General features: G+C 48.1%; 2 non-coding genes across 2 annotated transcripts; both read left to right on the top strand.

The window, feature by feature from the left end:
* Positions 1-8,397: 8,397 nt before the first annotated feature.
* LOC141220349 (U2 spliceosomal RNA) lies at positions 8,398-8,587 on the top strand. Its single transcript, XR_012288654.1, has one exon. It is a non-coding gene; the product is annotated as a U2 spliceosomal RNA (small nuclear RNA).
* A 1,074-nt stretch (positions 8,588-9,661) lies between these two features.
* On the top strand, positions 9,662-9,852 carry LOC141220345 (U2 spliceosomal RNA). Its single transcript, XR_012288650.1, has one exon. It is a non-coding gene; the product is annotated as a U2 spliceosomal RNA (small nuclear RNA).
* Positions 9,853-27,446: the final 17,594 nt, after the last annotated feature.

The raw sequence follows: 27,446 nt of genomic DNA on the forward strand, positions 1-27,446 counted from the left end.
AAAAAAAAAAGGGTAAGTTTCAGCCATTTTTACTTTTAAACATAATAAAGCAACGTTTTCTTCTCAAGTTGGAGAAATAATGTTTCCTATAATGTCTCCAATTCCATTCCCAGCAGTTCTGCGCTCTCCAGCGCTTCTTTGCGCCTCCCCAGACGTAGTAAGCCGCGCGCCTGACTTTCCTGGACGTCGCTCCTCATTGCGGTGTTTGCCAGCGGTATAAGTGCAGAGCAGTCGCTGGACACATTAAACGCCTTCTGAAAGGGAAGAAAGAGAATGGCCATTATCCTTCCTAAAAGAAAGGGATGGTGGCAGAATTCTTTTCAGATGTTTTAGCAAAGTCTTTTGGATTTATGGGCAAAGTCTTTCCTCCAAAACTGTAGAACTGATTTCTTGCAATTCTGCGAGTCTGATCATTCTATAAGGAAATCAACTAAGTGACAAATATATTGTTTTATTATAGTTCTGTGAGTACAAATCATTCCATAACCTTGGCTTCACCCTGGTATTACACACAAAGGAAATGGTTGGCTTGCTGTAAGGGGTTGTGGGGTCAGTGTGTAACTGCAGACTTATAAATCCTCCAGCGCAGAGACTGTGCACTGTGCGGAGTCGCTGGTTTCTGACCCGGGGACGGCGGTGATATATGCATTATACATACTCCCGGGCAGAACCCGACTAGTGGGCGCAGCTCCGCTCCAGAGTGGACTTGTACACACCAGTTTTCTGATTTGGAAGTGACAGTCAGTTTTTTGCTATTTCTATATTGTCTCTCTGACCGAGCGCTCCACCCTCCAGCCTGTGGTGGATTTAATTGCAGCAGGATCCTAGCTACCCATAAATGCAGGCTTTAGCCTAGTAGAGGATTCACATTAGATCAGTTCCCAGCAAACGGAAAGTGCCTTGTCGTTGGCTGCTGGGTTTGCATGAATTGGCCAAATTATGTGCTAAACATCTCTATTTTTTCTTATTATCTAAAGCAGTAATGAGATTCAAATTCCACGTATTTCATGTTTCCATGCTTTATCACTACAGAGTGCTACTTTGTCTTTATATCATGTGGCTTCTGCCACAGAAACAGCACGGCCATGCCAGCCACACATCTCCTGGATGCTCACTATGGTTATAGTGATATACTGTACTGCTGCTCCCAGGGCTGCCATTGCTGGCCCTACACTGGAGTCTCTGGGCAATGGGGGGCCAGTGAAGGGATTGACAGAGAGGAGAGGCGGGGGACACGTGGATTAGTCGGGCAGCAGAGTTTAGGATAGATTGGAGGTGTGCGAGTGGTAGAAGGGAGGCCACAGAGCAAGAGGTTGCAGTAGTCAAGGCAGGAGATGATGAGGGCGTGCACTAGTGTTTTTGCAGATTCGTGGTTGAGGAATGTGCGGATCCGGGAGATATTTTTTGAGTTGGAGTCGGAAGGAAGTGGAAAGCGCTTGGATATGTAGTTTAAAGGAGAGGTTAGAGTCCAGGGTTACCCTGAGGCAGCGGGCTTGTGGGACTAGGGAGATTGGGCAGCCATTGACTTTAATGGATAGGTCAGTTGGGGGGGGGGGGTTAGTGAGACGGTGGAAAAATGATGAATTCAGTTTTGTCTATGTTAAGTTTTAGAAACTTCAGAGAAAAAGGATAAAATAGCGGACAGACATTGTGGGATTTTGGTTAGTAGGGAGGAGAAATCGGATCCAGAGAGGTAGATCTGTGTGTCATCAGCATAGAGGTGATACTGAAAGCCATGGGACCCTATGAGCTGTCCCAGGCCGATGGTGTAGACGGAGAAGAGCAGGGGTCCTAGGACTGAACCTTGGGGGACACTGACAGATAGGGGGCGAGATGAGGAGGTGGTGTGTGAGTGGCAGACACTGAATGTCCGGTCAGTTAGGTATGAAGAGATCCAAGATAGAGCCAAGTCCGTGATGCCAAGAGATGAGAGTCTGTAGTAAGAGGGAATGGTCGACTGTGTCAAAGGCAGATGACAGGTCCAGGAGGAGGAGGACAGAGTAGTGTTGCTTGGATTTGGCAGTTAGTAGGTTGTTGGTGACTTAAGTCAGGGAAGTTTCAGTGGAGTGGTGCGGTCGGAAGCCAGATTGGAGGCGGTCAAAGAGGAGAGGTGGGAGGACAGTTCAGAATGGACGTGTTGTTCCAGTAGTTTTGAGCCATAGGGGAGAAGTGATATGCGGCGATAGCTAGACAGAGAGGATGGGTCAAGGGAGGGCTTTTTGAGGATGGGTGTGATCGAGGCATGTTTGAAGCATGAGGGGAAGACACCAGTTGTTAGTGACAGGTTGAAAAGGTGGGTTAGGGTTGGGATGAGAATAGTGTTAAGGTTAGGGATGAGGTGGGATGGGACTGGGTCAAGTTTGCAGGTGGTGAGGTGTGATTTGGAGAGTAAAGAGGAGAGTTGATTGTAATGGTGGAGAAGCTGGTTTTGGAGGAGGAGGGTTGAGTAGGTGTGAGGAGGGGCTGTGGGGACTTTAGTCAAAAGATTTGTCTGATGGTGTCAACCTTCTGCTTGAAGAATTTGGCAAAGTCTTAGGCTGAGATGAGAGAAGATGAAGGAGGCGCTGGGGGACGGAGGAAAGAACTGAAAGTTTTGAATAGCTGTTTAGGGTTGTGAGACAGGGATGATATGAGAGATGAGAAGTATGTTTGTTTTGCTGCAGTAAGTGTGGACTTGAAGGCAGTGAGGGACTGCACAATATAATTGTTCTTTCAGTATATTGTTGCACACACACCATCTATTTAGCAAATGCCCTTGTTATCAACAGCAGCCATTTAAACTCACCTGAGCTAACAGGTATGTGCGCTGGTTACTCTGCTGCACTTAAAATGTCTTTTTTGGCTTGCTCCAATGCCTTTTCTGAAACGTTGTCTCCCTCTGGTGGAACACTGACTTCTTTCATTTAACGCCTGCAGACTATAAAAAATAACCCAACCCAAAAAGTTTGGTTGATTAGTCTGTGGCATTCTTTTAAACTGTTGCTTATGGCGGTCTCTGTGAGCTTCTCAGCCAGCAGCAGCAGGAAAGGTAAGTAATCAGCAACACTCCTGCTAAGGGTAGACAGCTGCTCGTCCCCCCCTTAATTGGTTCTCCTCCCTTCCACCGGTGTTGAGGCGGGTGGGAACAGCAGGGGGTGAGGGTGCTGTGCTAAAATAGTTGGAGTCATGCAGATCTAAAACGCGTGGATTGCTGCAGCAGCAAGCCGAAAAGTGCAGGCTTGTAAGGGATCTAGAGGTTGACAACATGTCTTCTTAACGGGAGTCCAGGTGGCCATCTCCACAAATGGACTTTTCAGGATCCGAGGGTGGCACCGTAGGCCGAAACCAATTCTGGTTATCGCTTCTCGGCCTTTTGGCACGATCTATCAGGTTTACCTGTGTGGTCTTGCCTGTGAGGTGCTCTTGGTACCCTTTCTCTCGGCCTGGGGGGATCGTTTCTCTTCGGAGGGACTTAACCCCCCTGCTGCTATTGGGAGGAAGGATTAGTCCGGGAGCAACGGGAAGGGATCCCATGAAGGCTTTCGCCTTTCAGAGAGAAGAGTCGGTACGTTCCTGAGTGAAGGATGCCGGCAACGCTCACATATTCATCGGGTGATGCCCGAATGCGGAACACCGTGAGGATTGAAGTTGGAGCAGCATCAAGGATGGAGAAGAATTTGGACTACATCTGCCATAGGATTCTGCTTGGAGTTCTGGAGTTTCGGCGGGAAGACATATTCTGCTTCCAGGACAACGAGTACAAGGGGACTTACACCATCACCTTCAAGAGCCAGGGATGCTGTCAGCAACTCATACAAAAGGTAAACGAGAAAAACTACTTAGATGAATTGGATGGACTAACCTTTTGTCTCTTGTATGCTTATGACGAGATCCCCATCGTGGTGCATTTCCCGAACCCCTTTGTGGAAGCTGCAGACATCTCGACCTACCTTACCCGTTATTGTGATGATCTGAGATACCTGGGTACTGTGAAGAACGCAGTAGGCTTCTGGTGCGGCAAGAGAAGGTATATGGCCCGTCTAAAGAGGGACCTTAGTGGAGTGGGAGGAATGCTACACCCTCCCTCAACCTTCGTAATCGGTAAGAGCAGAGGCTACTTATTTTATCCTGGAATGCCAGTATGTTGCAGGAACTGTGGACAAATGGGTCATACCCAAACGTCCTGCACGGGCAGGAAAGTAGACCGCTGCAATAATTGCAGCTGTTACGGACATCTAATGAAGGACTGTCCCGCTGGGAGGAAATGTAATCTCTGCGGTGGGGCGGGGCACATGTTCCGAGGATGCCCCAATAGGACCAGGACCAGGACCTACGCAGAAGCTGCATCTTCTGCAGCTGAGCCGATGCGCCCGCCGGTCTTCACTGGCGGGCCGGCGTCGGAGGGCGCTTCGAAGGGCGAGAAGGCTGGGATGGAGCAGGGAGCCGGAAGCCCCTCTGGGGCGGCACCTGCATCGAAGTCCCTTAACGATGGGCGGACCTTGCATGGACCGGAGCGGGGGGGTCCTCCTTCTGGGAGGGTATCCTCCGTATCGATGGTTCCCGATACCGATCCTGTTGGGCTGGAGGGTGGTGCCCCTGTGCGGTTGGCTACAGGGGACCATGCAGCGATGGCCTCAGGATCTTCCAGGGCGATTAGCCAGCCAGATGAGGGGGCTTTGCTTCTAGGTGGCGAACATCAGGAAATCTGTGTTGGTGATCTTATCCTGATGGACCAGTCTCCCCCCCCTGGAGGAGGTGGAGGAAGAGGAGGACTGCACCAGTGACCTAGTGGAGTCTGCCCCGAAAAAGAGACGGAATGTCGAAGCCCCAGCGTCTCCTGGAATGTGGCTGGGAACCGTGACCTACGAGGGGGCAACCGCCGGCTCACAGAATATCGAGTCGTTTGGGTCCTCTAGCCCGGATGTCCTGGAGCAATTTGACATACAGGGCTTTGAGTCAGGTGTCCTCATGGAAGATCCACCACCCTGACCTGTGAATGCCCACATTAAGACTTGTCTCACTGAATGTGAGGTCATTAAAGAGCCCAGTTCGTAGGGCTGCTCTATTCAAGTATTTAGAAACCGCTGACTTTGACATTTGTTTATTACAGGAATGCGGGATACAACATGCACTAAATTATAATAACATCAAGACAGATTGGAGACTGGGGCCCTCCATCTGGTCTGGCTCCAATGACAACAAGTCAGCGGGGGTGGGCTTCCTCTGTCGTGGGAGAAATATTACTATAAATGCTGTCACAGAAATAGTACCAGGCAGAGTGGTTTTAGTGCATTTTAAATTTAATGGTTTTACCCTACGTGTAATGAATATTTATGCTCCCCCTGATAAGCAAGAGAGAATTAATTTATTTGGGATATTGCCATTGTACTGTACTGGGTCATCTCCCCTGATCGTAGGGGGTGATTTTAATTGTCTTTGTGCTAGTGAACAACGAGCGGGGGGTGACCCTTTACGCAAATTGGATAAGTCAAGTCATCTATTGAAAGATTTTATAACTGATTTTAAATTATGCGATGCGTGGAGGTCACTTCTGCCGACGGACCCTGGTTATACGTGGTCCGGAAGAGGGGTGTCCTCCAGGATCGATTTTATTTTCCTATCAGATGATTTTAACCCTGTAAAATATGTTTTAACATCAAATATATTTTCTGACCATAAGGGCTTGGAGGTGCACCTAGAATACCGGGATGAACAGAGGGTCAACAGGGGCCTCTGGCGTCTAAGTACTTACCTGCTGGAGGACCCTCTGATTCGACAAGACTTTGGTAAAGCCTATCAAGCCTGGCGGCGACAAAAACCTTCTGATGCCCCTATGGTAACCTGGTGGGAAAATTTGAAAAAAAAAGTCAGAATGTTTTTTATAAAAGCAGGGAGACGTAAAGCTAGAGAGAAAAAAAGATGTTTTAGTGATCTTAACACCAAACTACAAACACTTTTTAAATTCAAAGAGCTAGGGGTGGAGGTGGGAGATGATATTGCTAGCCTAAAAACTGAAATCCAGAACTGCATAGACACAAAGGGGAAAGAGATTATTTTTAACTCTAGAGTGCAGCACTTGGAGGAGGGGGAGAAGTGCTCTCGCTTCTTCTTCAAAAAAGTCATGGATAAAAGAGAAGTGATCACAAATCTAGAGGGTGAAACATCTATGCAGGGAATGTTGAATGCTACTTTTAACTTTTATAAGCATCTTTTTAGTAAAAAGTGTATAGATGAGTCCTTTTTATCTGATGCTCTTAATGATCTCGATTTTAAGTTAAATTTTACAGACCAGGAGTTTTTAGAACGCGATATTGTTTTAGAGGAATTATTTTATGTTTTTAAAAGTTTCTCTAAGGGTAAAGCACCTGGGTGTGACGGACTACCTGTAGAATTTTACCTTACTTTTTGGGACATTTTAAAAGAGGACCTTTTTATGCTTTTTAAAGAAGTTTTTATTTCTGAACAGTTGCCATTTTCGTGGAGGAGAGGAGTGGTGTCTTTGATATATAAAAAAGGTGACCGCAGTACTCTAGCGAATTGGAGACCCATAACTCTCCTAAATGTTGATTACAAGGTACTTGCTAAGGTGGTTGCAGACCGGCTCAGTAGTGTCATTGCCAAACTAATCCAGCCTGAGCAGGTTTGTAGTGTACCAGGCAGAAGTATTTCAGAGGTTTTAAACGTATTAAGGGATGTAATTTGGTATTCCAGAGACCGGGGTCAAAATGTAGCTCTTTTAGCCCTAGATTTTGAAAAAGCTTTCGATAGAGTCTCTCATAGATTTCTTTTTAGAGTTTTAAATAGAATGCTTATCCCTAATATGCTTTTAAATTGTATTAAGATTTTATATAAAAATTGTTTTAGTCAAATTTCTCTTAATGGCTTTTTAACAGATGGAGTTCCCCTTGAGTCCGGAGTGAAGCAGGGATGCCCCTTGTCGCCCATCCTGTTCATCTGCGCCATGGAGCCCCTGCTGAGCGCAATAAGGAAAGACAAAGTGATTAGAGGGGTTCCTGTTCCTGGCGGAGGTGGCAGTGATGTGAGAGTCTTTGGCTACATGGATGACGTGACGGTTGTGTGCGTGGACCCTGCTTCCCTCCGGAGGGCGGTGTTGCGCATTGATTTTTTTTCCCAGGCATCCGGTTTTAAACTTAATTTAAATAAATCTGAATGTCTGACTTTGGGATCCTGGGACACCGCCCAACTCCCGCAGCTCACTATAAAACGAGACAATGTAAAAATTCTTGGAGTTGTTTTTAACGAGGAGAATGTGGGAACTCAAAGCTGGGAGAATGTCATAGAAAAAATGTCAAAGAAAATAGCATTTTGGGGTTTGAGGTCCCTAACAATGGAGGGGAAAATTTTAATTATAAAATCAGTGTTGTTACCCCTCATACTGTATATAGCTATGGTGTACCCTCCCTCTGATGTTTTAATTAAAAAAATGACTAGGATGATCTTTATGTTTTTATGGAACTCCAAAATGGAAAAATTAAGGCGAGAAATAATGAGGAAGAATAAAATGAACGGCGGAAGGGATGTCCCCGACTTACATATTTATTTGTATTTAAATTATTTCTGCTTTTGTTTCAAACATTTTAATGGTAATAGTGCGCTAAGTTATTTTTTAAAATATACTTGTGGGATGATTTTTAAAAGATGGTTTAAGTTGTCGTTGAATTCCCCTGTTTTACTATGCCCCCCCAAACACCAAGCAATCTTAGAAAAGACTGTTCGATTTTATAGCCTTGGTGATTTTAATATGGACATTTTTAAAGACCGCAAGAAGCTTTTATCTTTTCTGAGGAGGAATGAAGATGTGACCCCCATAGTAAATTTCTCAGAAGAGAGATCGAAGCAAGTTTGGAAGAATGTCTTCGGGAAATTCTTAGCAAATGGACATAAGGACATCGCATGGATGGTGGTCCACCAGTGCCTCCCCACCAGAGAGTTTCAACACAGGAGAGGCCTGGTGGCCAGAGCAAAATGCCCCAGAGACTCATGTGTTAATGACGAAACCACCTTGCACCTTATGTGGAATTGCCCATTTGCACAGGAACTTTGGCACAAAGTTGGGATTCTTTTAAAATGGACTTGCGGTTTAAGAGATTTTAACCATGAATATGTTTTATATGGCCTTTTTAAATGTCCGACCCCTCAACAGTATTGTATATGTTGGTGTATGATTAACTGTTTTAAAGACGCCCTTTGGAAGGCACGCAATATTTTACTTTTTAAACGTGATGCTATTTCTGTGAAGGATTGTCTTAAAATTGCTTTTAGCCAGATGTATATTTATTACTTGAGGGATGTCAAATGTATTGGGAGAAGGGATGCCAATCGTATATGGGGTTTTTATGGGTGGAATTCTGTGTTTTAATAATGTACTGTTTGTGTTGTTGTTTTTGATTGTAAACCATCTTTTACGCACTTAATAAAATATGTTGAAACCTGATCTGTTCTTATCAGTTTAATATCTGATACGTCCCCTATCTGGGGACCATATATTAAATGGATTTTTAGAACAGGGAGATGGTAAAAGAGCTTGCTCTGTCCACTCCACGCATTGACCTGGTATTGCAGCATTTCCAGGACCAGTGCACTCATTCTTTAATGCAGTTTCTAAAATCAGAAAGAATTGAATTCAATGCTTTTTGTTGCTTTTGCTTGTTTGTCGGATTTTTGGATGGACTTTTTGGCTTTGCTTTTCTTCTCCTCATTGTATTTTTCATGTTAAAAGTTGCAGAAGCCAGATGACAAACTCATTTTGGTTCAACTTCAGCAACTCTGCATTGCATAGCCATGTACTGTAATGCAATGCTATCTATCTAGCTCTCCCTCTTTACTTCCTTTTGGATAAACAGCCATATTAGGCAAGCATTTTGGAGCTTTCACCTAACTAATTACAGGTGGTGAGATAAGCTGCACAATATAATTGTTCTTTCAGTATATTGTTGCACACACACCATCTATTTAGCAAATGCCCTTGTTATCAACAGCAGCCTTTTAAACTCACCTGAGCTAACAGGTATGTGCGCTGGTTACTCTGCTGCACTTAAAATGTCTTTTTTGGCTTGCTCCAATGCCTTTTCTGAAACGTTGTCTCCCTCTGGTGGAACACTGACTTCTTTCATTTAACGCCTGCAGACTATAAAAAATAACCCAACCCAAAAAGTTTGGTTGATTAGTCTGTGGCATTCTTTTAAACTGTTGCTTATGGCGGTCTCTGTGAGCTTCTCAGTGCCGTTCAACCAGCCAGGTATCCTGCCTGCAGTAGATGGAATGTGGCAATGGAACGCTGGCTGCGCGTGTCATAATAGGCTCTGAGCCTTTATATACCAGCGCACGGCAGCAGCCACTTTCAGTCTGCTGTAGGTAAGTAATCAGCAACACTCCTGCTAAGGGTAGACAGCTGCTCGTCCCCCCTTAATTGGTTCTCCTCCCTTCCACCGGTGTTGAGGCGGGTGGGAACAGCAGGGGGTGAGGGTGCTGTGCTAAAATAGTTGGAGTCATGCAGATCTAAAACGCGTGGATTGCTGCAGCAGCAAGCCGAAAAGTGCAGGCATGTAAGGGATCTAGAGGTTGACAACATGTCTTCTTAACGGGAGTCCAGGTGGCCATCTCCACAAATGGACTTTTCAGGATCCGAGGGTGGCACCGTAGGCCGAAACCAATTCTGGTTATCGCTTCTCGGCCTTTTGGCTAAGATCAAGTGTAGTATCTGTTCTTATCAGTTTAATATCTGATACGTCCCCTATCTGGGGACCATATATTAAATGGATTTTTAGAACAGGGAGTTGGTAAAAGAGCTTGCTCTGTCCACTTCACGCATTGACCTGGTATTGCAGCATTTCCAGGACCAGTGCACTCATTCTTTAATGCAGTTTCTAAAATCAGAAAGAATTGAATTCAATGTGTGTCACCCTACCTGGATGCCACAAGTGTAATAAAGCTGTGTCTGAGAGCAAGGGGGAGGTTCTCTGATTAGGGGAACATTAGCATGCAATGCCTCCTGTCTCAGGCCAGTAGGGGGAGCAGGCTGCCCCTATAAAAGCTGGTACTGGGGACAGGGTTAGGGAGAACTGGATTGCCTGTCTCAGCTCTGAGACGTGTCCCAGAGTGGAGCAGGGACAGAAAGTTGATTGCACCTAAGAGGAAGTGTGACAGTAGGAGAGAGCCACCAGCCAGAGACAAGAGGCAAAGAGAGCCTGTCTTGGCAGAGAAAAGACTTAACTTTACCAGACTTTGGTGTCTGAGGCTGGAAGGATTCCACATCCCCCAGCAGAGAACCAGCCCGCAAGGGACTGTACATTCCTTGGCCTAAGAAGCCTGGAGGCCCTGCCACAACCGAAGGGACCAGTAAAGCCGTACAAGGCTGGGAACAGAAAGGAACCCACGTCGCAGGCCATACAGGTGAGAAAGCATGAAAGCTCGGAAACGTGGGCTGTTATCCTATCAGGAAGAGATAGTCAGAAGGAGCGCAGAAAGCACGGTAGGCCTACACCCTCACCCTGATCAGGGCCAATTTCCCCGTTGCTCTCAGACATCCAGGTCCCCTCCTAGCCGGGACTGTTTGTGGGTCAGTTTACCTGTTTAGTAAAGACCCTGGACTGCAACCTGTTGTCTGTGTGCTCCTTGCTCCTCCAGCACTATCATCACTGGGACTCTCACTACCATCACTCCCACCATCCACTATACTGCCCTGGGGCCGCACTCTTCCCGTGGGGAGTCACACTACCCTAGCTGCACACCTCATCAGCCTCAGCGGTCTGCAAGCAGCGGCGGTTCCTAATAACCGCAAATCCACGGGTGTCGTAGTCGGACATAATTAAAAACATAACGGACTACCACTTGGCCTGACCACCCTGAGCCACGGAACCGGGTTGCCACTACTGCTCCCATCGGTCCCCCTATTGCCCGGATCTGAGTGCCCCACGGCCCAGGGGGCGAGTCAGCTTTGGCGTAGTCGGCAGGATTTCGTGCCCGCAACCACCGGGTACTGCGTGCCTGAAAAAGACTTTTGTAACTTACCTGTGGCGAAGTTTCCCGCCGTCCGGAGTCTTTTCCCGCCATCCGGAGCCGATTCCCGCCATCAGACGCCATCTTGGACCGTTTCCCGCCGTCTTCTGCCGTCTTCCCGCCATCCGCAGCTGTTTCCCGCCATCGGACGCCATCTTCAGGACGCCGCGCGGGAAGAAGAGGGGCGTGGACGTCAAAACCGCGCGAGATCCGAAGCTCCGCCCCACGCACCGACGCTGCGCAAGGTCCTGGAAGGGAGAGAGAGCGATGCTGACGTCATCAGGACGCGACGCCAGGTCCTCGTCCATAGGAGCAGCAGCGGGGCCGCGGCCTACAGAAGAGGATCGTCGGAAGGTAGGCCACACTTCACTAGGGGGGAAGGAAGATGTCGGACACAGAGGCGCCCACTACCACCAACGCAGCTGCAGCAGCGGTGATGCCCTTTTCCCTGCCCTACACCCCTGGAGCGGCCTGGCTGCCCAAATACTCAGGGATCCCCATGCCCTAACTGACTTCAAGGAAAGGCTATACAGTTTGTTCCACGTTTACCCCCTGACAGAGGAACAGAAGGTCAGCATATTAACAGGGCAGTTAACTGGCGCAGCCCAGCGCGAGGTAAAATCATGGCCCACTGAGGAGAAAGGGACTGTGAAGGGTATTCTGGCCCGGCTGCGGGGTACCTTTGATACACGTACCTCCACTGAGATTAAAATGAGGTTCTATGGATGTAAGCAGCGGGCACAGGACAGCATCAGAGACTATGCCCTAAATCTGCAGGAAGCCTTGAGGGCTATTCAACAAACTGACCCTGGCAGTGTGCAGGAAACGGATAAACTGCTAACAGAACAATTCATAGAGGGTCTGCTGTCTAGCGCCCACAGGGCCCAACTGCGCCTCATGTTCTTTCAGAACCCCGACCTGACCTTTGCCCAATTTAAGGACAGGGCCATAAGGGTGCTCCGTGAATCTGCAACCAGTGGCGCTATAAACCCCCGGCGCCCTGCTATCACCTACCACCAGGAGGCGGCGCCCTCCTCTTTGGACCCCGTGGAGGCTGATGCACAGGCCCTGAACCAAGCCCCATCGAAAGGCCTGCACCACCAAGTCCAGGAGCTGACCAGGAGCGTCGCGGCGTTGACCAGGACCGTCCAGGCGTTGCAAGTGGACCCGTCAAGACCCATCGAGCTGGCTTCAAGTCCGGAGGATGTCCCGTGGCGTCGACAGAGGAGGATCCCGTCGTTCCGAGGGAGGCCCACAGACCGCTACGCAGAGGATGGACAGCCCATTTGCCGTCGTTGCAACCAGCCCGGACACATTTCCAGGTACTGTAATTTAAACGGGTCCAACCTGGGGCAGAGGGCCGACCCCCAGGCATAAGATCACCAGGCCCTTATAATTGGCATGATAAGTACGTTGGGGGGCGCCCGGTTTTACCCGTGGTGCTGGACGGTATCCCCATGAGCGCCTTGCTGGATACTGGGTCGCAAGTAACCACAATCCCTTATGTACTTTTTAAGCAGTATTGGACTGATGCTGATATCACACGGTATCTAGACAGTAACTTGAGCATCATCGCCAGTAATGGCTTACCCGTGCCGCAGATGGGGTTCAAGGAGATGACCATTAAAATTGGTAAAGTTGAACTGCCGGCACAGGGAGTGATTATTGTGGACTTTGACCGTCATGAAAGTCACCCTAAAATAACTGTGGGTACTAACGTAATTGAAAATTGTCTTTCAGAAGTAATTGTAATTCTACAACAGGTGGCGGTGAATGCTAGTTCCAGCCAAAAGAGAGTCCTCAACAAGGAGATAAAAGCCCTGATGAGACGGCAGCAGGTAGAACTGTCTGGTGGTGAGATCAGTAGCGTAAGACTCAGTGATCCATTCCCCATTTCCATGCCTCCCAAAAGTGAAATGATGATCTGGTGTCGGACTGCAATCGGGTTGAGAGGTAGAGACTACCAAGCCATGGTAGAACCCGTGTACTCAGACAGCAGGCCCACCATTTTGACAGCCCGGGGAGTGGTTGATGTCCGTCATGGGAGGGTGCCCATCTGCATCCTCAATATTGGGGAGAGGGAAGTACACTTACCCAGGTACGCTACACTCGCCAAACTGTTTGTTGTCGAACACCAAGCTATCAGGGCCGTGGAACCCTTGCCTCCATCTCCTCAGGCGGAGGGTAATGGCTCCCAGAAACAAAAGGAGGACTGGTGCCAGAAACTCCACGTGGGTGCTGACTCCACTCCCCTGCACCAAAAACAAGGAGTCTACCGGATGGTACGGGAGTACGAGAGAGTCTTTAGTAAGCACCCGCTAGACTTCGGCAGAGTAAAAGGGATAGAACACCACATCCCCACAGGGAGCTACCCACCAATAAAAGAGAGGCACAGACCTGTACCCCCTGCACATTATCAGAACGCCAAGGGTATGCTAAGGGAGATGAAAGAAGCTGGGGTCATTAGAGACAGCTGTAGCCCCTGGGCAGCCCCCTTGGTTCTGGTCAAAAAGAAAGACGGCACCATGAGAATGTGCGTGGACTATAGACAAATCAACCGTATCACCCACAAAGACGCATATCCGCTGCCTAGAATAGAAGAGTCTTTAGCCGCACTAAAATCTGCTAACTTCTTTTCTACTTTGGACCTTACTAGCGGGTACTGGCAGGTTCCTGTGGCAGAGGCTGACAAGGAGAAGACCGCCTTCACCACCCCGATGGGACTGAGCGAATTCAACTGTATGCCTTTCGGGCTCTGCAACGCACCAGGGACCTTCCAGCGGCTGATGGAATGCTGTCTAGGGCACCGAAACTTCGAGACGGTCCTCCTTTACCTGGACGACGTGATCGTCTATTCGAAGACCTACGAGGACCATCTCAAGCACCTGGCTGAGGTGTTCGAAGCCCTGGCAGGCTATGGCCTGAAGGTGAAACCATCGAAGTGCCACCTGCTGAAACCAAAGGTCCAGTACCTAGGGCACGTGGTAAGCGCGGAAGGAGTGGCCCCGACCCTGACAAGGTCACGGCAATCAAGAGCTGGCCAAGGCCCTCGAACATCAAAGAGGTGAGACAGTTTCTCGGGTTGGTAGGCTACTACCGAAGGTTCATCCCCAGGTTCACTAAGATGGCAGCTCCTATGCAGGACCTCCTGATCGGACAGTCCAAGTCCAGAAGTCAAAAGCCACCCTTCAAGTGGGATAAACCGGAAGAGGAGTCCTTCCGCCAGCTAAAGTTGGCCCTCACTGGGGATGAGATCCTGGCCTACCCTGATTATGGCCAGCCTTTCATTCTCCACACAGATGCCAGTAATGTGGGACTGGGAGCCGTACTGTCCCAAAACCAACAGGGCAGAGAACGGGTGATCGCATACGCCAGCCGGAAGCTGAGGCCCACCGAAAGGAACCCGGAGAATTACAGCTCCTTCAAGCTAGAATTCTTGGCGGTGGTGTGGGCCGTGACGGAACGCTTCAAGCATTACCTGGCCTCCGCAAAGTTCACCGTGTACACGGACAACAACCCGTTGACACACCTGGACAATGCAAGACTGGGTGCCCTGGAACAGCGGTGGATGGCCCGTCTCTCCAACTATGACTTCGTGATCAAGTACCGGGCAGTCAAAACCAACGCCAACGCAGATGCCCTATCAAGAATGCCTCACTTACCTGAAGGTGATGAAGACCCAGAAGAGCTGGAAGAGGTAGAACTCCCCGCGTTTCACCGGTATGGAGCCGCTCAACACTGTCACCGCGTGAAGGAGGAGGATCTAACAACTGTGATGATGAATCCCCTACCTCACCACAGCTGGGCCGAAACCCAAGATAGTGACCCTGCAGTCCGCCTGGTGAAAGATCTGCTGACCCGGGAAGACGCCCGCCTAGATCCAGATGCCCCAGAGGAAGCCAAGCAGCTATGGAAGGAGAAGAGCAAGCTGTTCCTCTACGAAGGCAAGTTGTGCAGAAGGATTGTCAACCACCGGACGCACGAGCTGACCTGGCAAGTCGTGGTCCCAAGGCGAGATGCAGCTATGGTCCTGGGAGCTTACCATGACAGAGCGGGACACTTCGGTTGGAATAAACTGGAGTTCCTACTAAGAGGAAGGTTCTTTTGGGTCGGCATGAGAGGAGCAGTAGAAAAGTGGTGCAGAGACTGTGGCCCTTGTCACCTGAGGAGAAAGGACCGCACCAGCCAGAAGACACCCTTGAGGCCCATCGTCACCACGCAGCCTCTTGAGCTGGTAGCTCTGGACCACGTCAAATTGGCTCCAAGCCGGTCCGGATACATCTACGCCCTGACAATCGTGGACCACTATTCCCGTTTTCTAGTGGTGGTCCCGGTAAAGGACTTGACAGCCCAAACAGCGGCCCGAGCCTTCCAGCAATACTTCTGCCGTCCACACGGGTATCCGGAACAGGTCCTGACAGACCAGGGTCCAGCGTTCGAGGCTGAAATCTTCCAGGAGTTCTGCAACCTCTATGGCTGTAAGAAGATTCGGACAACGCCTTACCACCCCCAAACCAACGGGATGTGTGAGAAGATGAACAATATAGTCATTGATCTCCTGAAGATGTTGCCCCTGGAGGAACGCAGCCTGTGGCCAGAAAAGTTGCCGGACCTGGTAGACATGTACAACAATATCCCGGTGAACGCTACAAACTGCACCCCGGCTTACCTGATGCGAGCCAGACCGGGTAAGCTGCCCGTAGACCTGGAGATGGGAGTCCTAATACCTGAGGACACCTCCCCGGATGCGGACTGGGATACGGAAAGGCAACTGCAGTACAAGAAGGTACAGGAGAGTGTGGAGAAGAGCCTGGCCCAGGTGAGAGAGAAGCAAGAAAGACTCTTCAATCAACACGCCCCTGCTAGTCCCCTAGAACCTGGTGAGCAAGTCCTGAAGCGGAAAAGAAGGCTACATAAGTTGGACGACCAGTGGGAAAGGGAACCCTACACCGTACTGCAGTCTGACCACGACAACCCAAAGGTGTGCGTAATCACCAAGGACGGAGGAGAAACCACTAGTGTCGTCTCCAGGGACCACCTCAAAAGATGCCCCGAGCAACTCCGTAGTGCAGAAGAGGATCCGAGTGACCTTGAACCCGCAGAGGACAAGGAAGAAATGATCAGCACCGTTCTCGGAGAGTTCCCTCAGTCCTGGACTCGCATAAATGATGCCATAGTGGTACCCGTCCTGCATTTCCTGCAACCGGCCCAGCAACAACCAACACCAGAGCCGGAAGGTGAAGAGGAGCAAGCAGTTCCAGAGGCAGAAGAGCCTGTACCAGCAGCCCAGGAGAGTCAACCCTCTGCTGACAGTGAGCCTGCCATGCCTGCGGTAAGCCAAAGAACCCGCAGACAGCTGCCTGCCTTACCTGTACACCCAGCTGGTAGCTGTACCCCTAACGCTAGTGGGGAAAGCCAAGTCAGTCCACCACCAGACAGTGGGTTAAGGAGGTCAACCAGGAGCACAAAGGGACAGATACCCGCTCGCTGGAGAATATAGAGTGTACTAAAATTGTAAATAACCCTGTTGCCAAATGTTGAAATGTTTGCCAAAGTTACCTGCATGTTTATTAATAGTGTGTTTCAGTTTCTTGCAGCTACCATGAGGACTCACAGGTTATGGACTTTTTATAACCGGGACCTTGTATGGACTGCATTCTGAGCCTAACCAAGGAACGAACTAAGACTGTGAAGGACTTGGGGTAGGACAGACCCCCACCTGGTTAAGGCTCCCGTTGTTTTGGTGATATGGACACCCGGTCACAGACCACACTGTGACCTTAAGAACTCAATTTGTGCGTCGTCTGTCTATTAATGTTTTATTGTTGTGCATATTGTCTTTGTTTATTGTTTAGTCCCGGAGTACTAAATTGCACTAGGGGGGAATGTGTCACCCTACCTGGATGCCACAAGTGTAATAAAGCTGTGTCTGAGAGCAAGGGGGAGGTTCTCTGGTTAGGGGAACATTAGCATGCAATGCCTCCTGTCTCAGGCCAGTAGGGGGAGCAGGCTGCCCCTATAAAAGCTGGTACTGGGGACAGGGTTAGGGAGAACTGGATTGCCTGTCTCAGCTCTGAGACGTGTCCCAGAGTGGAGCAGGGACAGAAAGTTGATTGCACCTAAGAGGAAGTGTGGCAGTAGGAGAGAGCCACCAGCCAGAGACAAGAGGCAAAGAGAGCCTGTCTTGGCAGAGAAAAGACTTAACTTTACCAGACTTTGGTGTCTGAGGCTGGAAGGATTCCACATCCCCCAGCAGAGAACCAGCCCGCAAGGGACTGTACATTCCTTGGCCTAAGAAGCCTGGAGGCCCTGCCACAACCGAAGGGACCAGTAAAGCCGTACAAGGCTGGGAGCAGAAAGGAACCCACGTCGCAGGCCATACAGGCGAGAAAGCACGAAAGCTCGGAAACGTGGGCTGTTATCCTATCAGGAGGAGATAGTCAGAAGGAGCGCAGAAAGCACGGTAGGCCTACACCCTCACCCTGACCAGGGCCAATTTCCCCATTGCTCTCAGACATCCAGGTCCCCTCCTAGCCGGGACTGTTTGTGGGTCAGTTTACCTGTTTAGTAAAGACCCTGGACTGCAACCTGTTGTCTGTGTGCTCCTTGCTCCTCCAGCACTATCATCACTGGGACTCTCACTACCATCACTCCCACCATCCACTATACTGCCCTGGGGCCGCACTCTTCCCGTGGGGAGTCACACTACCCTAGCTGCACACCTCATCAGCCTCAGCGGTCTGCAAGCAGCGGCGGTTCCTAATAACCGCAAATCCACGGGTGGCGTAGTCGGACATAATTAAAAACATAACGGACTACCACTGGCCTGACCACCCTGAGCCACGGAACCGGGTTGCCACTACTACTCCCATCGGTCCCCCTATTGCCCGGATCCAAGTGCCCCACGGCCCAGGGGGCGAGTCAAATGCTTTTTGTTGCTTTTGCTTGTTTGTCGGATTTTTGGATGGACTTTTTGGCTTTGCTTTTCTTCTCCTCATCGTATTTTTCATGTTAAAAGTTGCAGAAGCCAGATGACAAACTCATTTTGGTTCAACTTCAGCAACTCTGCATTGCATAGCCATGAACTGTAATGCAATGCTATCTATCTAGCTCTCCCTCTTTACTTCCTTTTGGATAAACAGCCATATTAGGCAAGCATTTTGGAGCTTTCACCTAACTAATTACAGGTGGTGAGATAAACTGCACAATATAATTGTTCTTTCAATATATTGTTGCACACACACCATCTATTTAGCAAATGCCCTTGTTATCAACAGCAGCCATTTAAACTCACCTGAGCTAACAGGTATGTGCGCTGGTTACTCTGCTGCACTTAAAATGTCTTTTTTGGCTTGCTCCAATGCCTTTTCTGAAACGTTGTCTCCCTCTGGTGGAACACTGACTTCTTTCATTTAACGCCTGCAGACTATAAAAAATAACCCAACCCAAAAAGTTTGGTTGATTAGTCTGTGGCATTCTTTTAAACTGTTGCTTATGGCGGTCTCTGTGAGCTTCTCAGTGCCATTCAACCAGCCAGGTATCCTGCCTGCAGTAGATGGAATGTGGCAATGGAACACTGGCTGCGCGTGTCATAATAGGCTCTGAGCCTTTATATACCAGCGCACGGCAGCAGCCACCTTCAGTCTGCTGCTGGACAGCCAGCAGCAGCAGGAAAGGTAAGTAATCAGCAACACTCCTGCTAAGGGTAGACAGCTGCTCGTCCCCCACTTAATTGGTTCTCCTCCCTTCCACCGGTGTTGAGGCGGGTGGGAACAGCAGGGGGTGAGGGTGCTGTGCTAAAATAGTTGGAGTCATGCAGATCTAAAACGCGAGGATTGCTGCAGCAGCAAGCCGAAAAGTGCAGGCATGTAAGGGATCTAGAGGTTGACAACATGTCTTCTTAACGGGAGTTCAGGTGTAGAGATGAGCGTTGTTCTACTCGAACTGTTCGCCAATCTCAAATTCGAGCTGTTTTGGGCGGTGTTCGAGCCGTTCGGCGAACACGAACAATTTGAGAAAAATTCGGCTGTTCGAGGTTATGTTCGATAACTGTTCGTGCACCAAAATCATAACTGGATTTTTTCTCAGTAATGATGAAAATTAATGTTAATACGCAGTTTGAGTGTACAGCGGGGTGGGGGGAGGGGCAGGGGATGGATCTCTGCAGGAACAATGAAGATCTCCATTTTTTTTTCTCTTTCCCGCATTTACAGTGGGGAGGTGCAATCTGTCAGCCTATCAGCAGCGCACACACGGAGCGAAGTGCTTTTTTTCACACAAGCAAGGGCATGTGTCATTGGCAGTGTATGTCACATGTCCTTGCCCTATAAGACCAAGCCATTTTCCCCGTCGCCACCATTTTCTCACTGCTGCAGCTGCGTGTTAGACGGCACCGCTGTTGCTGTGTGCGCTATACCTTGTTAATTTCAAGCCAATTTTCGCACAAATCTACAGATAGCTTGGGAGTAGGGAATAGTTGTGATTGCAGTCCTTTTAAGGACTAGGTTACAGCATTTCCTACGACTTTTATCAGGGAGGTCTGTGCTCTTAAATAGATAGGTTGTGGGAGTAAAGACTAATTGTAATTGGAGTCCTTTTCAGGACTAGGTTACATGAGTTCCTATCAGTTTTTGCCAGGCAGGTCTGTGCCAGTGCTGTGGAAGTTTTTTTCACAGCATTTGGCTGAATCTAGCAAAGCTAATCCTTTTTGGCCTATTGCAGAGTGTGTTAGTCAGTGGAGTAGCCTATCTGTGTTGCAAGATATAACACCTGTGTATAGAATACCAATTTTTTTACTGCACCTAGTGAAGTAAAATCTTTTGGGCATAGCATCATTCTATTAGTCCATCTATACTGACCTCCATCAGGTTGCAAACTGAATATAATTTTTTTCTGCATCTAGCTCTGAAAAAATATTTGGGCTTCTAGCAGTGTGTGGGACTTGGTCTATTAGTCCATCTATACTGACCTCCATCAGGTTGCAAATTAAAAATAATTTTTTTCTTCATTTAGCTCTGAAAAAATATTTGGGCTTCTAGCAGTGTGTGGGACTTGTTCTATTAGTCCTTCTATACTGACCTCCAGCAGGTTGCAAATTGAATATAATTTTTTTCTGCATCTAGCTCTGAAAAAATAGTTGGGCTTCTAGCGGTGTGTGGGACTTGGTCTATTAGTCCATCTATACTGACCTCCATCAGGTTGCAAATTAAAAATAATTTTTTTCTGCATCTAGCTCTGAAAAAATATTTGGGCTTCTAGCAGTGTGTGGGACTTGGTCTATTAGTCCATCTATACTGACCTCCATCAGGTTGCAAATTAAAAATAATTTTTTTCTGCATCTAGCTCTGAAAAAATATTTGGGCTTCTAGCAGTGTGTGGGACTTGGTCTATTAGTCCATCTATACTGACCTCCATCAGGTTGCAAATTAAAAATAATTTTTTTCTGCATCTAGCTCTGAAAAAATATTTGGGCTTCTAGCGGTGTGTGGGACTTTCTCTATTACTCCATCTATACTGACCTCCATCAGGTTGCAAATTAAAAATATTTTTTTTCTGCATCTAGCTCTGAAAAAATATTTCGGCTTCTAGCAGTGTGTGGGACTTGGTCTATTAGTCCATCTATACTGACCTCCATCAGGTTGCAAATTAAAAATAATTTTTTTCTGCATCTAGCTCTGAAAAAATATTTGGGCTTCTAGCGGTGTGTGGGACTTGGTCTATTAGTCCATCTATACTGACCTCCATCAGGTTGCAAATTAAAAATAATTTTTTTCTGCATCTAGCTCTGAAAAAATATTTGGGCTTCTAGCAGTGTGTGGGACTTGGTCTATTAGTCCATCTATACTGACCTCCATCAGGTTGCAAATTAAAAATAATTTTTTTCTTCATTTAGCTCTGAAAAAATATTTGGGCTTCTAGCAGTGTGTGGGACTTGTTCTATTAGTCCTTCTATACTGACCTCCAGCAGGTTGCAAATTGAATATAATTTTTTTCTGCATCTAGCTCTGAAAAAATAGTTGGGCTTCTAGCGGTGTGTGGGACTTTGTCTATTAGTCCATCTATACTGACCTCCATCAGGTTGCAAATTAAAAATAATTTTTTTCTGCATCTAGCTCTGAAAAAATATTTGGGCTTCTAGCAGTGTGTGGGACTTGGTCTATTAGTCCATCTATACTGACCTCCATCAGGTTGCAAATTAAAAATAATTTTTATCTGCATCTACAGTACCTCTGAAAAAATATTTGGGCTTCTAGCAGTGTGTGGGACTATTTGTATTAGTCCATCTATACTGACCTCCATCAGGTTGCAAATCGAATATAATTTTTTTCTGCATCTAACCCAGCCAATAGTTTTGGCCTAATACCACAGTTTGGCCACTCAGCTCTGCTCGGTTACCATCCATTGTTTTTTTGTGCAAACAACTCCAGAGTTGTGAATTAGTTAACCACCAAAATGAGTGGAAAAAGGCCTGCTGCTGGTGGAAAGGGGAATAGGCGTGTTGGGAAGGGGAAAAAAGGTTGTGTCCGTGGGGTAGGTGTTAAAGCAACAGTAACATCTGCAGAAGAAAGACCATCTTCCAGCCAAACTAAAATGTCTACTTCTTTTAGCGGACAATGTGATAAGATCCCTTTCTTACGGCCACGCCAATCGCTACAAATTCCAGATGAGGCACAAAAACAGCAGGTGCTTCAACGGATATCAAGTGCTCCTTTAAGTGGGCTCTCCTCCACATCAACTTCAACATCACAAATACTCCAGTCCTCAAAGGTGTCACCCAAATCGCACTTGCTTCCTCACAGCTCCCAAATCTCCAGCTGCCCTTCTGAGTATGAGGTAGAACAGATGGTTGAGTCTGCAGAGCTGTTTACTCATACTATAGCCTGGGAATCAGAGGTCGACTCCAGCGCTTCTGTGAATCCAGACGAGGAAATGATCTGCACTGATGCCCAGAATCTTTATGAGTCGGATCCAGGACCAGACGCAGAAGGTTCTGACCATAATGTAGACCCTCATTCCCAAACTGTAACTCCTGTTGGTGGAGACAATGAGGAAGATGATGATAAGACTCAAATACCTGATTGGAGCGACAACTTTAGTTTTTTGTCAGGGCAGGAACAGGTTGGCTCTGAGGACGACAGGTGTGATAACGCACAGGGTGATGATGATGAGGTCGGAGATCCCACTTACTGTCAACCCACAGTCAGCCAAGAGATGAGGTCAGCAGAGGAGGTGGAGGAAGATGCTAGTGACGACGAGGTCAGGTTGCGCCTTCCTGGACAGAGACGTAGTACTGGAAGCACGTCAACAACTGCATCCTCAAACACAACTCTGCCTCTCACCACAAGTCGTGGTGGCTCTTCAGGTCGCATGGGTGCTAAGCCTTGCATAGCCTGGGCATTTTTTCAGATCGATAAAGATGACCCAACTCGTGTTATCTGTAACATTTGTCAGCAAAAGCTAAGTAGAGGCCAAAAAATACATAGTTTGAGTACTTCATGCATGAACCGGCACATGGACATGAAGCATAAGTTGCAGTGGGAAGCTCAGTGTGCTACAATGCGGCCTAGCCGGCCGGGCCAATCACCGTCTGCCATATCTTGTGCATCCGCGGCCTCTTCATCCTCTGTGACTGGGGGGACAGCAGTCACACCTGTTTTGGGGCGCAGACCTGCCACCTCTTTACCCGCAACAGCCAGCGTGATTGGCAGGTCATCATTTTCTTTGGAGGTGGTAACACCAGCTGGTGTTGAGCGCTGTCCGACATCGATAGCACCACCTTTGGATCAAGGCAACCTAACATGTCCGCCTGCATCTTCCTCACAGACCGGCAGTTTGCCGGGGACACCCTTATCAACCCCGTCTAAGCACAATAGCCAGCCCTCGGTCCCTCAGATGTGGACAAGTAAAAGACCATTTCCTCCTAGCCATGAGAAAGCTAAGAGGTTGAATTTCACCATCTGCAAGCTCTTGGCTACAGAAATGCTGCCTTTCCGCCTGGTGGACACAGAGGATTTTCGAGACCTTATGTCCGTCGCAGTGCCCCAGTACCAGATGCCCAGTCGGCACTACTTCTCAAAGAAAGGTGTGCCTGCGCTCCACCAGCATGTCGCACACAACATCACCGCTTCTTTGAGAAACTCTGTGTGTGACAGGGTGCATTTCACCACAGACACTTGGACGAGTAGGCATGGACAGGGGCGTTACATGTCGCTGACTGGGCACTGGGTAACTATGGTGACAGCAGGACAAGGGGCTGCTGTCCAAGTCTTGCCGTCCCCACGAGTTGTGCGTCAATTCTCTTTATGTCAAAGTTCCTCCACTGCTTCTGCCTCCTCAACCTCCTCTCGGTCTTCCACCTGCACCCAAAGCCTGTCTGGTCATGCCACAAGCTTTCTAACTGCGCAGAAGGGATCCTGCACACCTCCTTACTATGCTGGCAGTAGGGCTCAACGTCATCAGGCGGTTTTTACATTGAAATGTCTGGGAAATGTGAGTCACACAGCTGAGGAGTTGTGGTCAGCTCTGGAGAACCAATTTCATGAATGGTTGTCTCCACTGGACCTGAAACCAGGGAAGGCCGTGTGCGACAATGCTGCAAACCTGGGTGCGGCCCTTCGCCGGGGCAATGTCACACACGTGCCTTGTATGGCTCACGTGTTGAACCTGGTTGTCCAGCAATTTTTAGCCCACTATCCCAGACTAGATGGCCTTCTGCAGAGGGCACGGTCGCTGTGTGCTCACTTCCGCCGTTCGCATCCCGCAGCTCAGCGACTTACATCTCTACAGAAGTCGTTGGGCCTGCCACTTCACCGGCTAAAATGCGATGTGCCTACCCGGTGGAATTCAACTCTGCACATGTTGCAGCGACTGTGGCAGCACCGACAAGCCCTGGTGCAATACGTTCTGACGTATAGCCTGGGCCAACGAGATTCAGAGGTGGGGCAAATCACGCTGGAGGAGTGGTCTCAGATCAGGGACCTATGTACCCTTCTGCACAGTTTTGAAATGGCGACGAAGATGTTTAGTGCTGACGATGCCATTATCAGCATGACTATTCCGGTGATTTACATGCTGGAGCACATGTTAAACAGAATTCGGAGTCAGGTGGTGGCACAAGAGGAGGTGGAGGAAGTAGAGGAGGAGGAGTTGTATGCGGAAGGGCTAACATCTGCAAGGTCCAGACGTTCGGCAGCACCAAGGCGGCAGGCATGTGAGGGTGGGGGAGATGGTTTTACCAGGGCGCATGGTAGCAGCCAAACTAGTGAGGAAGGTGCAGGAGCCCAGGAAGAAGTGGAGGACGAACTGATGGAAGACTCATCAGATGAGGGAGACCTTGATCACATTTCTGTTGTGCGAGGTTGGGGGGAGAGGACAGAGGAAGGAAGCATGATTGTTACCTCGCCACCAACACAACAGGGACTTGGTGCTCCTGGATGCGCAACACACATGAGTGCCTTCTTGCTGCACTACCTGCAACATGACCCTCGAATTGTGAGAATTAGAAATAATCCTGACTACTGGGTTGCCACACTGTTATATCCCCAGTACAAAAGTAAATTTGCAGAAATTATTCCTGCCATAGAAAGGGATGCACGCATGCAGGAGTATCAGCAGAGACTGTTGCAGAATCTTACATGTGCTTTTCCACAAAATACCAGTGGTGCACGTAGTGAATCTCACAGTTCCAACTTGCCAACCGTGGGACCGTCAAGTGTTCAGCACTCAAACCGTAACAGAACCACAGTATCTGCTGGTAACATCAATTTTGTGGAATCATTTCACCACTTTTTTAGCCCATCCTTTGCAAGGCCACAGGAGACAAGAAGTCTGACACATAGTCAACGCCTAGAGACGATGGTACAGGAGTATCTCCAAGTAAACATTGAAGCCACGACTGTGTCACTGGACCCTTGCTCTTTTTGGGCTTCCAATCTGGATAAATGGCCGGAGCTAGCCACTTACGCCTTGGAGATCTTGTCATGCCCCGCAGCCAGCGTTCTGTCTGAACGTGTGTTCAGCGCTGCTGGTGGTGTGCTGACAGATAAGCGCACGCGGCTCTCCACTGATAATGTAGACAGACTCACGTTCATAAAGATGAACAAATCATGGATCCGAAACGACTTTTCTACCCCTGTGTCATCCTGGGGAGAGTAAAAGCTTGATGATTGGTTAAAATCACCCTACCAACCGTTTTAAGCTTTCAAATTACTAATCATGTTTATCTGTATCTTGACTGGAAAATAATTTGGGCTTTGTAGCAGTGTGCAGCACTGATCCTATTAGGCCATCTATACTAAAGCTTCACCAGATTTAAAATTAAAAATAATTTTTAGCTGCATCTAGCCCGGAAAATAATTTTGGGGCTCCGAGATGCGCAAGGCACATAAGTGCCTTCTTGCTGCACTACCTGCAGCATGACCCTCATATTGTCAGAATTCGAAGTAATCATGACTACTGGGTTGCCACACTCTTAGATCCCCCAAACTTTTCGATCAACCTTTTCATTTTAATAAAGACCAAAAAAATGGTCATTTTTGAAATTATAAGCATTAGCAGGTTGTTAGAAACTGAAATCAAACAGTTTTCAACTCAAAACTTTATTCTAGGTGATGTTACATTTTCACATAGGACCCCTTGTTCGAAAGGAGCTTCTGAACTCTCTCGTCCATTGAATTTGTCAGATTTTGGATGGTTTCTGCTTCAATTGTTTTGCATGAGGACAGAATACCCTCCCAGAGCTGTTGCTTAGATGTGAACTGCCTCCCGCCATCATAGACACTCCTTTTAATGATGCTCCAAAGGTTCTGAATGGGGTAGAGGTCAGGGGAGCATGGGGGTCACACCATAAGTTTGTCCCCTTTTATGCCCATATCAGCCAGAGATGCAGATGTTTTATGTGCAGCATGAGATGGTGCATTATCATGCAGAAAAATGATCTTGCTGTGAAATACACGGTTCTTCTTCTTGAACCATGGCAGGAAGTGCTGTTTGAGAAAATCCACATACATTATGGAGTTCATCTTTAGCGCCTTCAGGGATCCTAAAGGGGCCGACAATCTCTCTCCCCATGATTCCAGCCCAAAACATTACTCCACCTCCTCCTTGTTGGCGCTGTAGCCGTGTTTGCGTGGGGTGTCCATCAACCAGCCATCCTCCACTCCATCCATCTGGACCATCGAGCGCTGCACGGCACTCATCCGTGAACAAAACAGTTTTGAAATCAGTCTTCATGTAATGTTTGGCCCACTGGAGCCGTTTCTGCTTGTGTGAAGTGGATAGAGGAGGTCGACAGGATGGCGCATGCACAGCTGCAAACCTCTGAAGGACCCTGCATCTTGTTGTTCGGGGGACGTTGGAGGCACAAGCAGCTTCAAAAACTTGTCTGCTGCTATGACAAGGCTTTTTTGCCGCTGCTCTTTCAACCTGACGTAATTGCCTGTAGGAAAGAGTCCTCAATTTGCCCTTATCAGCACGCACACGTGTGTACTGTGAATCAGCTACATACTTCTTGATTGCCAAGACACTTCATCCTGATCATCGCACAATGTTGATTGTAGTCATGCCTTGACCTAAACACTCCACAATTTGTTGCTTCTCAGCAGCCGACACATCCTTTTTCTTTCCCATTTTGGCAGAAAATGTAGGCTGCTTAATAATGTGAGAGAGCCTTCTTAAGTAGTCTTGCCTTTCATTGGACACACCTGCCAAACTAATTAGCACAGGTGTCTGCAATTGCTTACAGTGATATAAACAGCCCTGACACACATCACCATCAATGAGTTTAACTGACAAACAAACAAATTCTTCCCTTATCACTCCTAAACACTTTTTGCATAATAATTTGGAACGCGGTGTACATGTGCTTTTCCACAAAACACCAGTGGTTCACGTAGTGAATCTTACAGTTCTAACTTGCCAACCGTGGTCTGTATGGAGTTGTTCAATAAAGGGCCCAAAATTAAGATAACATAGATGGGAGAGGTCTCTATGAATAGGAATTCCTAAGTATTTGATACCCTGTGAGGGCCAGGCAAAGGGAAAGTTGGACTGGATGGAATCCTATATGGATTTGGGGAGGGAGACATCGAGGGCCTCAGACTTCGCTGCATTGATTTTAAAATTTTACCATGTAACAAAGTGATCTATTTCAGCCATAACAGCATGGATGGATATATGTGATTGAGTGATATATACTAGGACATCATCAGCAAATAGAGAGCACTTGTACTCGGTGCCTCCCACCTCAATCCACCTAATATTGGGGTTATGGCGAATTGATGAGAGCAGGTGCTCCGTCACTAGGATGTATAAGAGAGGGGACAGAGGACATCACTGCCTTGTCCCATTGGTGATTGTGAAAGGTGATGAAAATGTTCTGACGCACCCCCTGGGCCTTGGGACACCCGGAGCCGGACCCTTTTTGGTGGATGCTGGTGGTTGTAGTCTTC

This window comes from Phyllobates terribilis, unplaced genomic scaffold, assembly GCF_046119375.1.
Source record: "Phyllobates terribilis strain yellow unplaced genomic scaffold, ASM4611937v1 Scaffold_282__1_contigs__length_2493038, whole genome shotgun sequence".
NCBI classification, from domain to species: Eukaryota; Metazoa; Chordata; class Amphibia; order Anura; family Dendrobatidae; genus Phyllobates; species Phyllobates terribilis.